The sequence below is a fragment of the Sciurus carolinensis genome, chromosome 2 (assembly GCF_902686445.1).
Source record: "Sciurus carolinensis chromosome 2, mSciCar1.2, whole genome shotgun sequence".
Lineage (NCBI taxonomy): Eukaryota > Metazoa > Chordata > Mammalia > Rodentia > Sciuridae > Sciurus > Sciurus carolinensis.
Genome location: NC_062214.1, coordinates 142619133 through 142632586, shown reverse-complemented (window position 1 = coordinate 142632586; position 13454 = coordinate 142619133).

The window sequence follows — 13454 nt, the reverse complement described above, 5'->3', positions numbered from 1 at the left end:
GTAGAAAGGATATTTTGGGGAGATAAGAGACTAGGTCATAAAACTTGCAGCTTCCACTCAGTCCTCTTAAAATACTTTCTCTTAAAGTTAAACTTCCAATCTATGAAGAAGACTAAGCATCATCACAGAGAAGACCAGGGAGAGAGGAACTATGTCCTAAGCCAGCAGCCACAGCTGAGCCCTTAGCAGACAGCCAGTACCAAGCTCCCGAACATCTGAGGGAGCTCCTTGGACTCAAATCCTCCAGTCTTGCAAGCTTCCCTGGACAAGGCCATATAGAACAGACATTAGCTGTCCCCACTGATACTGATACCTATTCCAACTGCATATTTATGAGGAAAACAGCAGCTTATTATTCAGTGATAGTTGATCAAGGCACCACACATAATTACTTAACAAATGTAATGTTTGTCCTGCTCCAACAATTTCACACTGCTAAGAATACCATACTCAGAGCAACCCACTACATGTAGACACTAGCCCACAACATATGGGATAAAGGCAAAGAAGTCTAAAAGTTATTTAAGGAGTTCTGAAAATTATGGAACTTACTCAGGAGATAGTTAAAAAGTGTAAATTTGATTGCATAAAAACAGTAATTAAACAAAATTAAAATGTTTCAAAAGTAATATTTCCTATTATGAAATCTTTCCCTTTTTTTTTTTTTAAATAGGAATTAAACTCAGGGGCACTCAACCACTGAGTCACATCCCCAGCCATTTTTTGTATTTTATTTAGAGACAGAGTCTCACTGAGTTGCTTAGCACCTTGCTAAGTTGCTGAGGCTGGCTTTCAACTCATGAACCTCCTGCCTCCACCTCCCGAGATGCTGGGTTTACAGGTGTGCTTCACTGTGCCTGGTCACAAAAATCTTATGGTCTACACATAACAGCACCCCTGTGGGATTACCCTTCTTTAAAAGTTTAATGTAACTGAGACCAGTTAATAGTGCAATATAGGCGCACACACACATGCATGCATGCAGTCTTCAGAATCCATGGGAATTGGTTCTAAGAATCACTGAATACTGAATTTTCTAATATAAAATGGTATAATATTTGCACTTAACTGTGCATATTCTTCTGTATACTTGAAGTCATCTGTAGATTACTTATAATGCCTAATGCAATCTATTAAGGCTATGTAAATGCTGTTATATTATTTATGGAATAGTAACAGGGAAAATGTCTGTACATATTCAGTACATATGCAATTTTTTTTTCAAATGCTTTTTATCTGTGGTTGGTTGAAGTCATGGTGTGGGACTCATGGATATGGAAGTCTCACTTACCTATGTTTCTGGAAGATGGTAAAGCAGGAACACCAGAAATCTGTCTCCTCACCTAAGGCAATTGCTTGCACTAGCAGAATTTGTTTAACCATTATGGAACTCTAAGTCTGCTAAGGGATTGTCACTTACAGGGGAAGGCTTGAAAAGTAAAATGCAGTTAGTGTGAGTTAATTTCCCTACCCCACAACTCTGTGGCAGGCAACTGTGCATGAGCTCCTGAAGCAGCTTGCACATAGCTTGCAGTAGCCTGGGTGGGCAAAAGGAAATGTGTCCTCCAAATAAAGGCTCTGTGTTTCTGACCACTGATGACTGCTTCTTACCACAGGTGTGCAAAGGGGCAGCAGCCATTTTATACTCCACCCCATACTGTTGTGAGTTCATCTTCCTCTGCCTGAATGATTCCCAGAAGAAGAAAATGGACTGATGCCACATACTCCCCAATTTCCCTCTTGGGACTCAGACACTGAAAACTAGAACATTAAGAAAGCAACTGCATATACTGAAGAATTAGAAAGTCAGTGCAAATTCAGGAAAAGGCACAAACCCAGAGAAGAGTTGAGCAGACCTTAAGTTCACACCTCAGACTGAGACAGTCTTCAACAATTAAAAAGTCACAAACAAACAAACAAACAAAAAATACAGGAAGCCCTAGGGAAAGGGGATAATCTTATTTCCAGAGTTACCACACTATTACATTCCGATGTCATATTTTCAGCTACAACCAAAACAAAATCACAAGGCAAACAAGAAACAGGGAAGTCAGCTTCCATGCCTTAAGACAAAGCTTAATTCAGAAAAAGGCCTCAACTCTCTTCAATTCTATGAAGGCTGAGAGAATTGAGGAAGCTGTAGAATACAGGTGTGAACATGGCAGAGGTTGGTAGCTTCACCCTAGGAAGGAAACTCTGACATGGAAGCCAAAGGAGAAGCAACGTGTGCTGTATAGAAGTTGCCACAAGATGTAGCTTAAAGAATAGATGACGGTGGTTGCACAAAGTACAGCTTTTCAGTGTAGGTGGAACAGCCTTGTATTAGATGCTATCACCGAGGATGTTCACAGCTAGAGGAGAGGTAGTTGCCTGACTTCAAAGAATCAACTAGCTCTCTTGTTGGTGACTGTAAATTAAAACCAATGTTTATTTACCATTCTGAAAATCCTGGGGACTCTAAGAATTATATTAAATTTATTCTACCTTTGGAAACAACAAGGTATGGATGACAGTATATCTGTTTAAAACATGGTTTACCAAATATTTTAAGTCCACTGTTGAGACTTACAGTTCAGAAAAAAAAAATTCTTCTCAAACTATTATTGCTCATTGACAATACACCTGTTCGCCCAAGAGCACTGATGGTGGTATGCACAAGATTATCTGTCAACACAACATCCAATCTGCAGTCTATGAATCCAGAAATAATTTTGAATTTCAAATCTTATTGTTTAAGAATACATTTTGTAAGGCTATCACTGCTACATATAATTACTCCTCTGATGGATCTGGGCAAAGTAAAAGTTTCTGGAAAAAAAATTCATCATTCTAGATGCCATTAAGAATAATGATGAGGGCTGGGGAAATAGCTCAGTAATACAGTGTTGCCTAACAAGTGCAATATCGCGTCCCCCTGCCCGCAGAGAAACACGAAACCGGATCGGTGCAAGTTCTTTATTTTCTGCTAGCAGTTACTTCTGGCTGGCCGCGGCGGCGGGCCACTCTTGCAAGCGCCTTACGTTACATACAACAACCAATCAGCTTATAGATCACGAGGGGAAAGCATGGACAGTAATGGAGCACAATAGTGTGGATATAGCAATCATGCAGTGTCCACGAGGACCCATGACCAATCACATTAACTTCCTCAAATAACGCCACTTGTTGGCAGAGAGTATTAGTCTGCTGGAGGTACCTGGTTTTGTTCTCAGCACTTCCTTGGCACCTTGCCAGGCGCCATCTTGGCCACGCCGAAGGGCTGGGGGTCTGCGGTACCCCGACAGTGCAAGGTCCTAGATTTGATCCCTAGCACACAAAAACAAGCAAAACACAAACACACAAAATCCCACCTCCCAAAACAAACAAACAAACAAACAAACAAAAAAGGGCAAATACATCTAAATAAAAGCTATAAAATCTTTGCTGGGCATGGTGGTGCATCTGTAGTCACAAAAACTCAGGAGGCTGAGGCAGAAGGATTGTAAGTTTGAGGTCAGCCTCAGCAACTTAGTGAGGCCCTGTTGCAAAGTCAAAACTAAAAAGGGTCAGAGATGTAGCCCTTGGGTTCTATCCCCAATACCAAAAGAAGCATCATCATCATCATCATCATCATCATCATCATCATCATCATGAGTCGTCTGAGAAGGTTAAAATATCAATATTTAAAGGAATTTGGAAGAAGCTAATTCTAAGCCTCATGGATGACTTTCATGGGTTCAAAACTTCAGTGGAGGAAGTATCTACAAATGTGGAAATAGCCAGAGAACTAGATATAGAAGTGAAATCTGAAGATATGAATGCATTGCTTCAATCTCATGAAAAAAAGGTAATGAATGATGAGATGCATGTCATGGAAGAGAAAAGGAAATTGTTTCTTGAGATGATTTCTTCCCCTGGCAACAATGCTGTGAACATCGTTATTACTAAAATGACAACAAAAGTTTTGCAATATAAAATTAGTTGATAAAGTAATGGCAGGGTTTGAGAGGATTGACTCCAATTTTGAAAGCAGTTCTACTATAGGTAAAATATTATAAAATAACCTCATATGTTATAGAGAGATCTTTCATGAAATGAAGAGTAGATTGATGTGGCAAATTTCACTGTTGTGTTGGTTTAAGTGAGGACTTAATCACTAGCATGTTTTTATAAATAAAATATTTTTAAGGTGTGTACATTGTTTTTTAAACACAATGCTATTGTATACTTAATGACTATATAGTATGACCATGAGTTTTATATGTGCTGGAAAAGCAAAAGTTTTGTGCAAATTGCTTCATTGTGAATATTGACTTTATTGAGGTGTAATATCTTCCTACTTTCATGTTTTGCATTACTAAAAGATGTGATTGATAGGAAAAATATTTTTTCCTTTTATTAAATTTCCTCCCTAGAAATTATGATAAATAATCCTGTTTTCCATCTCACAGTTTTTAGCTTAGTTTATATTTGCTTGTATTATGAACCTAATATATTATGCCTCAACATTTACCCTTAGTCAACAGCTAGATATTAGTCAACTGCAATGGCATTACCTGAATAGAACAAATAATTTGGTTTAGGCATTCTCCTAGTTTACAAAAAGGGAACTATTTCATTAAAAAGAATGCTACTAACTTTATAATAAAATTCTTTGAAATATTTTAACAGATAAATTTATGATCATTTATGTCAAGGGGAAATTTACCAGCTAAACAATTTGATCAGTTTTAAAAGAGACATGAGTTTCGTTAACAGCATTTCTTTTCCTGATTTCTAAGTATGCTTTACAATTTGCCTCATGAAAATGTTGCTAGCTGGCATCTGTCCATCATCGTGAGATTTTACAATAGGCACTGAGGTACAGCATGATCAAAGAATGCATTTCAAACCTTAGTCTTTGGGTGCTGGCACAGCAGAAAGAAGACCTTTCATGAAACAGTGAGAGGTGGTTCTTCAGGGAAAACCATGTGTGATGATGCCCGCAGAGGGAAGCCATTCATCTGAAACTTGAAAGCAGTTTCACAGACCCCGGCGCACTCCTGATTTCTATCTTAGAGCAGTTATTCAAGAAAAAAGAAAAAGGAAAGAAAGAAAACAGAGTGATAAGCAAAGGGTAGAAAATCATCAGTATCACAGCAGAACCAGAGGCAGAGAAAAACAGTCAGGAGTCCTGGGAGAGTCTGACAAAGACGCTTCAATGTTTACCCAGCTGACTCTAATTAGGCATTTATCTCACTTGTGTAGAATTTAATTTTCTATTTCTTGGATAATTAACAAAAACAAAAGAACCATTTATTCTTTAAAATCTGCTTAGTGGTCTAGAATACTCAAGGTGTGTTTTACAACTTTTTTTGTTTTGTAGACTCTTTCTTGCTTTGTGGACTTCTATGCTCTCATAATCATTAGGCAAATTTGTGCAAATGAAACTCGGACTATTCCTACTATAAAAGAATGGAGAAATTACAAAAAAATGCAAGTGTGTTTTGAGAAATGTAGTTTCCAACTAATAAATCTATAATAATTTATCATACAACTTCATACTTACTGTGCAATCTAAAACTGAATAGGAATGATGTATTCTAAGTAGTTAAAATATTTCTGCCTTGCTTTCTTGAGAAAATGTACTTTATTTTAATGGAATGTCTACTATAAATTCTGGAACATTACTCAAGTAAAATAAAGGTGTTTCCAGCAGTTTTGTTCCAAATACATCAAAAATCTTGGTTCATGTGATAAGTTCTTTAAAGAGGAGAAAAACCTAGTGCTTAAAAACACACCAGCCCTGTGGAGAGGCAGAGATGGAAATCACAACTGACATATTTGGTAAGAGTAACTGGAACAATGCCAGTCATACTAGTAGAAAGAAAAAATACATGTTTGGAAAAGGAAAATAATCAAGATATGTATCTATCTAAATAACATGCAAAAGAAAGAGCTGAATGAAAATATGCAAGAAACTGTTAGACAAGTGCATGTGAAACTTAGAAGAGACACCAAAAGATGAAGAAATGAGTGAAGTTATGAGACAAGATGAAGAGGGAGGGAGACACAAAAGGAAGAAATACAGAATGGAGATAATAATGAACAGGGAGGGGAAGAGGCTGTTGGTTTATATGTATATTTCAGAGGAAATGACTTATGCAGACAAGCGTGCAAGGTATTAGCGAAAGGAAGGTACTCAGGAACAGTGCATTTCGTGAAGATGTCAGAGACAGTTAACACAGAACACAGTTAAAGGGGAGACCTTAACTGCATTCCATAGCAGCAGAGTCAGTCTCTTTACATAGACCTGATGAGTTTGTGCAGGTAAAACATTCAGAAAGAACTATGCATACAAACTTTTAATAAGTCTTTACATGTATGTACTTCAAATCAAATAGAATGCATTTTGGTATTGTATACTTACCAAATCAGAAAATTGTGAAGTGCCAAATTGTATGAAATTCAGTAGTTAGCATTCAGATATCTAGAAAACTGATTGTGATCTTAAGAGATAAACTTGATTTTAGACCTCAATGATAATACTACATGGTTGTGTAGAAAAGAGAACAGAAGACACTTTAAAGAATTGAGAGACAGATTTTCAAAAGAGAAATGAATAAAGGTACAAATGCCAATGGAGGCACGAGACAAGAAAGATATAAACCTCATCGAAAAGTAGTACGTATGTGGAGAAGTTGTGAAAATTAATTTGGGTGAGGCACATGCTGAGGAATGTAAAAGGCTTTCAAAGTATAACTAAAGGTTTTGCATTTTGTAAATATATAAACTAAATTTTTATTAGACAGTCACTGGTATGAAAAAAAATATATGACTTGAGAGATTACTTGAGTTTAAGAGACTGTGGCGGTGCTGGTGGACAAGGAAGGAGCTTCAGGTGGGAAGCCCAGCTAGAAAGCCAAGATTGATCAGACTGTGGTTGGTAAGGAGCTTGTGAGAGACAGCAGCCATGGGAAGGAAGGGAGACAACTTAAAGGCTTACAGCAAAAAGATTTAAGCAAACTGTACTACTAGAAGGAAAACAGACTGTGATGGGATGCTGTCTACCATGCGCATTGACTTAATGGCAATTAGTAAGCAAACTGACAATGAAGCATGACATGCTTAAATAGAGTATTTGAATCAATGGTTGTTAAGTGTGTGCACAAGACTGAATAAAATATACTATTTGCCTTGAATGGGATAGAATCATCTATAGGAATCATCTATTGGATCATGATTCTGGGAATCAAATTATGTGATAGCTTTCTCCATTTAAAGACTAGGGAAAATAAGACAATTTTAGATACATACTAGGGTTTTGTTCTTAGGTATTAATACATTTATTTATTCAGTTATCTATTTATCAGAATTCCAAAAAAGATAGGATTAATGTAATAAATGGAATCTCTGCTTTTAGTTAGGATTGGTGAAATTCTCATAATGTTTTACATGGCCAGATAAAATTTAAAAAATATAACAAACACTAGCTTTCCTTTCTTCTTTTATATCATTGCTTTAGGTTTTTAGCAATGTGTTGTTAAATATTAAAACTTATCAACCAGCTAAATTGGTGAAATTGAAGAGAATCTACTTTAAGCTTCAGAAAACTATTTTTCAGATTTAATTTATTCCCTTTCTGTTTATCTTTAACTATACTCCCTTTCATGTAGTACTGACATTTGCGCTTACTCCTTTGTGACCCCTGCCTTCAATCTTCCATCCAATCTGATCCTTAAATTCAGTTCTACCCTTCTGTATTCAAGGCCCATGAAGCCCTTTTTTAGAGGGAAAAGTTCTCCCTAGCTCATTCATTTTTTATGAAACTTGGTCTAATGCTTTCTTTTTTTTTTTTTTTTTCCCACGAATTGAATTTTTTGTTTATCTCTGGAAAGAATGTGCCGCTCTTGAACATTTTGTCTTTTTTTCTTTGCATTTGAAATATTACACAACTATTTTGTTTTGTTTATAAGCTGAACCCATATCTCTTTTTGAATACTGAACCCATATATCTTATACTATACTACCCTGAAAGGTCAAACTCCAAACTTTTTTTTTCGTACTGGGGATCAAACCCAGGGATGCATAACCACTGAGCCACATCCCTAGCACCCTCTCCGTTCCTTTTTTGTAGTTTATTTAGAAATAGGGTCTTACTGAGTTGCTCAGAGCCTCCTTGCTAAATTGCTGAGGCTAGTTTGAAACTTGAAGTTCTCCTCAGCCTTCTGAGCCACCGGAATTGTAAGAATGTACCACCAGGTTCAACTTCACTCAATCTTTAAAAAGTAGATCAGTATTTATTTTCTCTGCTGTGAAGGTATTTTGGTTTCTCATCTCAAGAAAATTATATACATTAAATGATTGCAGAAAATGTAGAGAGCACTATTTCTTTTGGGGACATATTGAGGGATTTCAGTAAGAAAATGGTCATTGTTTCATTTGAAAAGTGAATTCAGGAACCTTTTAAATTTTTTACAGCAGCTTTAAACAATAGGTTATGAGTAAAACGGACTCAATTTAAGTGTCTATAAGACTGAAAAGTATTCTTCTCCCCCCAGGCAAACATTTTCACTGCTGGGTTTCATTGAAGGCTGATTTTTTTGTGAAAATGGCAATAATCTAGAGTTATGATTTCAATAACATGAAACATTGCAGCCAATTTTAGGTAAATTGCTTTTATGAATATTTTATTGATTATATGTTCAATTATCTGCAAATATTTGTTATATGGTAAGCAAAGATAATTAACACATCTAATTTAATAATCTTTTGGGAATTACAATGAATTATCTATAATTTCAAGAATGGATTTGTATTATTTTCTTTATACTCTCTTTCTGAATATTGTCTTTGTGATTTTCCATGGAACTACTTAGACTACGTATGCAGACCATTCCATCAATTTGATAGAGGAAAGAAGGTTTCACTTTCATTGTAATCTGAAATATGTTTGTTCAATATAGTGTAAATTGAAGTCTATCAAAGTTATTTTTCCTCCTATCATTCAGTTTTTTTCTGACCTAATTTAAAAAACTTTCTTTGCCACATTTGTCCACACGTCTATTTTGTTCAGTTAATTTTGGATAATTTTCAATGAAACTGCTTCCAAATTTCCACTTATCACATAATAACACAGTTTTGTTTTTTTTTTTTCCTGAAAAGTGGAAAGAAATATACCTACCTATTTGGGTAGCAAATGCAGATTTTTCAAGGGAATTTTATAGTGCTTAATTTCATATTTATGTATAATTATGCACTTGATAACAGGGAAAAGGTTTATTGTTCCACAGGTCTAGAACACTTTCCAATAGAAAGTTCTTTTGGAAACTTTGAATACATCGATTAATTTTCCCAAATAGTATATTGTAACCTACATAAATCTTCCCCATATATCACTGGGAACATGGCTGACCCTTCCTGAATGAATGTGAATAAATAAAGGAATGGATAGCAATAAAACAATAAAGACACCCTGAATATAATCTACTAGAAGAGACATAAAAGCAGCAATGGAGCAAAACAATTGATAGGAAATATTGTTGGGATTTAAATAAGAATATTAAAGCAATGGCAACTTCTTTTAGAGGGGTGTGTCACAAATACTTTAGGTATATAAGAGACTTACAATTTAAGAATCACAAATTAAGTAGCTAATCACCTGGTATAACACCCTTGTTCTTTAGATGGAACTATAAAATTCTGGGATGTTTAGAGAAAGAACTTAAAGTCATAAAAGTGATGTGTGCCAACCCTAAAATTGTGATTCATGACTTCTGACACCTGACTTACTATCTTAAATATTAATACAATAAATTAATTTACTTTTAAAATAAGAAAGATTGTTTACATTTAAAAAATACATATATATACATTATCAATATAATCCAAAGTCATCCCAGTCAGTAGCTTCCAATTACTAGTGACAAGAAGGTTCTATCTTAGGTCATTCCATCCTTGGAGAAATAAACTGGCTCTAGTCACATGTGTGAATATAGGAAAGACCAAGGGAAGAACTTCCTGTCTCAATATTTCAAATTGCTAACACACATAATCACACAATACCTTTTTGCATACATGTTTATTTATTTGTATACTTTACAGCATTAGAATTGTACAAGAATTTTGGTACCTGCTTCTTTCCCTTGGCCTCATATGGAAATGACAACTGTATATTTCTTTGCATGGATAACAAGTTTGTCTATATTGTTTTTCTATACTATTGGATCTTCAAGTCGATTCTAGTTTCAGGATATATAAAACTTGGGGGCACTTTGCTGTGCAAAAGTATTTGTATAATTTTTGTCAACCTTTTCACTGCTGTGACTGAAAGACCCAACCAGAACAATTATAGAGGAGGAAAAGTTTATTTGAGGTCTCACAGTTTCAGAAGTCTTAGTCTACAGAAAGCCAACTCCATTCCTCAGGACTCAAGGTGAAGCAGAACATCTTGGCATGGAGGAAGAATGTGTTGGAAGGAAGCAGCTCATATAATGATCCGGAAGCAGAGAGAGAGAGAAACTCCACTCTCCAGATACAAAATATATACCTCAAAGCCACACCCCCCAATGAATCACTTCCTTCAGCCACACCCCACCTGCCTCCAGTTACCGCTCAATTAATCCCATCAGGGATTAATTCACTGATTAGGTTAAGACTATTGTCCATCATATCTTCTTTGAATCTTCTTGCGTTGTCTCACATGTGAGCTTTTGGGGGACACCACATCTAAACCATAATGGTACAGATGTTTGATTACCTCTTCCTCACAAATTTCTGAAATTTGTTTCTGATTCATAATGTTCAAAAATTATTTTAAGGGCTTACACCTTGATCTATGCTTCTTACCTTCCAGGAATGGCCCAGTATATACTCTGCAAGTAGTTAATAAAAGTCCCATTTCCACTAAGCTTTCATAAAGAATTTTTGCTATCCACATAATACAGAGTAATGAAGTATATCTCATTAAAATTTTGTATTGATTTCCCATTGCTGCTATGACAAACTCCCATAAATGTAGTAGTATATAACAATGTACATCTATTATCTTGTAGTTCTGGAAGTCAGAAGTCCAAATGTCTCTTAGAGGGATGAAGTCCTGGTTCCTGCAGAGTTGCATTCCTACTGGGTGTGCTGGGGAATAATCTGCACCTGCTTTTTCCTGCTTCCAGTAGTTGCCTAAATTACTTGGCCTGTGGCTTTGTCACCCTGATCTCTGTTTCTATGGTCTAGTCTCTTTTTCTGACTCTTTTGTCCCCACTTTCTGTTTTAAAAAGCACTGTTTTGATTTCATTGGGCTTACCTGATAAATTCAGTATAATTGCCCTATTTTAAGATCCTTAATTGCATCTGTTGAATTCCTTTTGCCACATAAGTTAACATATTCATAGGTCCTGTTGTTTAGGAGATGAACATATTTGAAGGGGGGTTGTTTTTACTTGGTCTACCACAAATGTCTCTTTGCATTGTATACTCATTGATCATTTGATTTCTTTCTGCTGTAAAAATTTAATATCAATTAATTATTTAATAGCTCATTATTTCTTATTATGAGAAATGATTTTATGTGGCTTAAGAAAAGGTATAAAATCTCATAATATAAAACATTTTAATGTTGAAGAAAAAGTGAGGGTTGGGGATATAACTCAGTGATAGTGCACTGGTCTAGCATACATAAGGCCTTGGGTTTGATCCTTAGCACCAAAGGAAAGGATCCTTAGCAAAGAAGGAAAGGAAAGGAATACGTAAGGTTGAAGTAAATAAATGTAGAAAATTAGACCTTGTATGACAACTGACAAATCAAGAGTTATATTCATGCAAAGCCTTACTATGCCAAGGGCACAGATGCACCAATATTGGCACTTGCACCTAGATCTCACACCTTTTTAGCCCTCACTATCAACAGTGCAGGAACACAATTGCAAATGTCACCTCAACTGTTCCTAAAGCTTCCATGTGTCTCAGTCTTCAGGATGAAGAAGCTTGAGGCCAATGCTCTTTCACTGGGCTACAGCTCATTGTTGTTGCTTTTCTATCCAGCTACCACTGTCCTCTGGAAAAAATGTGTCTTTCTCTAGAACAGTGCCTAGGATCCTCAAACTGCAAAATTCCACTGTGCCAAAAAGTGACTGTAGTCCTTCTTCGCTGTGTTGAAATGAACTTGAGAAGAAAATGCTTGCTCCTGTCCTGTATCTCCTGTAGTTACCTGGGTCCAGACCACCATCATTCACACCCAGATTCTCATAAAATCCCTTTAAAAAAATAGTTCTAAGGCTTTTCATGCCACGACAGAAGAACTTAGAGGGGGAAGTTCAATGTGAAGACTAAATCTGGGTCCTGCCCCATCCTTGTTAGATTTCTTGTTTGCATCTTTCCCTTCACACACCCCAGAAAAGTTCATCATTTTTTATCTCTGAAGTTTTTAGCAGCCAGAACAAAAAGGAAAATAGTAAGTTATGAGGTTGCCAGCAACCAAAAAGAACACACAAATTTGTCTCTTAGGAAAAACACAATTACTTTTGGTATTGAGACAGGTGAAATATTTCTCCTGTTGGTTCATAAAGGACAATATTACCGTGCAATATAATTGATATGACCGTGAGTTTCTCAAGTAAATTTCCTACCACAGCTCCTGGTGCTGACCATACAGATCAAAACAAATAAGGTTTTTATAGGAGTGAATTTTAAAAGTATCTCAAAATATGTTTCTCAAAGCATAGTCTGTGGAATATTGGATTTATATGAAAAAATAATAAGTGATTTGCCTATGTTTTGGGGTTGCAGTGGAAATACTTTGAATCCTGCATACTCTTGAAAATTTAAAAAGCATATTTGTTTGTTAACTAATGAGGAGTCCTATAGAAAAGAATTCAGTGTTATGTAGTTTAGCTCAGCATGTCTCTGACATTTCATTAACAATTTTTCTCTATGACTAATTCTGGGGATATTTATCTTCATATGAAGAGAGTTTGAAGAAAACTTGGTTAAGAGATGGGAAGACAGTGCCTTTGATAGAAAGTCCTCCATAAATATGCTCACAAAGTTTAGAAATTTCTTGCATGGAAGCAAGTTCAAGGTCATATTCTGGCAAATTCCTTGAATGTGGTTATTTACAAGCAGGATTGGCTTTCCCTATGATAACAGGGCAACCAGTACAATATCACACATTGGGAGGGGAAGTCTAACCTTCAGACCAGAAAACACATTTTGTATGAGTATGAAATTCTTAGAAGAATATGTTTTTCTCTAAAAACAGTATTCAATATTGCTTTAATTTGAAGAATTTACTTGCGTAGAAGAAAGTCAGAGTTTGTTCTGATTTGTGTTTATCAGCAACCTGATTTTACTTTCTTCATTTTTGCCATTAAATGCTTAGAGCTCATAGTTTCCCCCAAAACCTTCTTATGTGTTCTGGGCAAATGGAAAACTATTTCGCACTGTAAGTTTGAGCTATTCACAGAGCAGGACAGTTTCTTTTCTGCTTGATCATTCACTGG